Source organism: Ochotona curzoniae, unplaced genomic scaffold (genome assembly GCF_017591425.1).
Source record: "Ochotona curzoniae isolate NIBS_2020 unplaced genomic scaffold, NIBS_Ocur_1.0 contig_883, whole genome shotgun sequence".
Taxonomy (NCBI): Eukaryota; Metazoa; Chordata; class Mammalia; order Lagomorpha; family Ochotonidae; genus Ochotona; species Ochotona curzoniae.
The window spans coordinates 68,892,721-68,894,928 of NW_024466599.1; the positions used below are offsets into that span (position 1 = coordinate 68,892,721).

Sequence of the window (2,208 nt, forward strand, 5' to 3'; positions counted from 1 at the left end):
GGCCCAGCACAGTAGCCTAGCAGCTAAAGTCCTCACCTTGCTCGCACCAGGATCCCATTTGGGCTCTCGTTTACATATTGGCAGCTCTGCTTCACATCCAGCTCCCAGCTTGTGACCTGGGAAAGCAATCGAGATAGTATCGGCCCGTTGCGCTCACTTGGGGAGTGAATCATCGGACGGAAGATCTTCCTCTCTGTCTCTCCTCTCTGTATATCCACCTTTCCAATAAAAACATAATAAAAAAAAAAAAAAAAAGAAAAAAGAAATGGCGCTCAAGCAGGACCCGAAGCCTAGATTTCAGAGGGTGAACAGGTATTGTGCTTTCATGGACCTCTTCTTTCTGTAGCAAAGTGTAAATATTGCTATAAATGACAAACAAGTGAAACACTTGATACATTACAGTGATTGGAATAAAAATTGGGCTGGGTGGGTTCCAGAGAGCAGAGTGCTCAAGTATGCAGAAGCAGTGAGAGCTTCAGAAAGCCAACCGGAACAGTATGTGGAGGGGATCAGGAGAGGAGTTGCTCTAGGAAAGAAGACCTTCCCATCTGCAACAGAAATATGTCAACATGAAAACAAGGAACAAGCAGAAAGCACCTGGGAATGGAGATGGTGGCAGCACCGTGAGACCCTCAGTCTCCTCGGAAAGAAAGGGCCCACGGAGATCCTACTGTTGAAGATGAAGAAACATTCATGGACGGAGTGGAAGGTAAAGTGAAGATTCCTGAAGACCTAAGACTTGTTGATGACTGGGACTTAATTACTAGACAAAAACAGCTCTTTTATCTTTCTGCCAAGAATGTGAATTCCATTCTGGAGGATTATGCAAATTGCAAGAAATCCCCTGGAAACACAGATAATAAGGACTATGTTGTTAATGAAGTTGTGGCAGGGATAAAGGGGTACTTCAATGTCATGCTCAAGTTTGAGAGGCCGCAGTATGCTGAAATCACCCTGATGCGTCCATGTCCCAGGTGTATGGGGTCCCACATCCGCTAAGATTATTTGTGCAAACTGGAGTGATGTTGACCTATACGCTTCTGGATGAGAAGAGCCTTGCTTTATTACTGAATTTTTAATTATATTTAATGCTTTATTACGTTCATGATTTCCTGAAGTACCTGGCAAAGAATTCTGCGACTTTGTTCAGTGCCAGTGACTATCAAGTGGCTCCCCCCAAGCACCATCCGAGAGCTGTGTGTGGGCTCGCTCAGTCACTCACTCACTAATGTTTGCATCTCTGTAAACACGTTTTTGTTCTAATTCTTCTCTTTGAAGATGTTAGTGTATAACGTAATTGATGTTTGCTTTCTGTTTGATTTTTTTTTAAGATTTATTTATTTTTTATTAGAAAGTCAGATATATACAGAGAGGAGGAGAGACAGAGAGGAAGATCTTCTGTCCGATGATTCACTCCCCAAGTGACCACAACGGTCGGTACTGCGCCGATCCAAAGCCAGGATCCAGGGACCTCTTCCAAGTCTCCCATGCAGGTGCAGGGTCCCAAGGCTTTGGCCCATCCTGGACTGCTTTCCCAGGCCACAAGCAGGGAGCTGGATGGGAAGTGGAGCTGCCTGGATTAGAACCGGCGCCCATATGGGATCCTGGCACATTCAAGGCGAGGACTTTAGCCGCTAGGCCATGCCTCCGGTGCCTTTCTGTTTTATTTTAAACAGAAAAAGTAAAAAGCGTTGCAGATCCTTTTTTTTTTTCTTTTCTTACTTTACTCATTTCGAAGTTGCTACCACTGATGGACAGAAGAAGGACGTGCTGTAGAGTAATCTATTGCCTAGTTGACAAAGCTGCTTTTGAATGCTGCTGGGTCTGGTCCTTTGACATTATGCACTTTTATAATATGTGTTAATGCTCTATGACAAGATGCTCTGACTCCTAGTGCCAAAGGTTCAATTCCGTGTATATAACTGCACACACATGCATCCATTTCTGCTTCTTTCTTTCTTCTTCTTCTTCTTCTTTTTTTTTTTTTTATGGTGCTTACAGTAAAGAGCCCACCATTGGCAAGTGGTTGTTCCTTAGGCATTTTATCCTTGCTCAAGTGTTGGAGAATAGTGGCTTGTTTCATGGTTTTGTATTTGTGTCTAATTCATGTTTGAAAACAAGAGATGCAGTGCATTGGGTAGCTACAGCTTTCTGGAAAAGTGGATCTTTTAGGAATTGTTTTTCATATCTTAAATATTTTTTTTCTTT

The 2,208-nt window shown here is 43.1% G+C and overlaps 1 pseudogene; it reads left to right on the plus strand.

Moving 5' to 3' along the window:
* Positions 1-265: 265 nt before the first annotated feature.
* Positions 266-1,229, plus strand: LOC121164993 (annotated as a pseudogene).
* Positions 1,230-2,208: the final 979 nt, after the last annotated feature.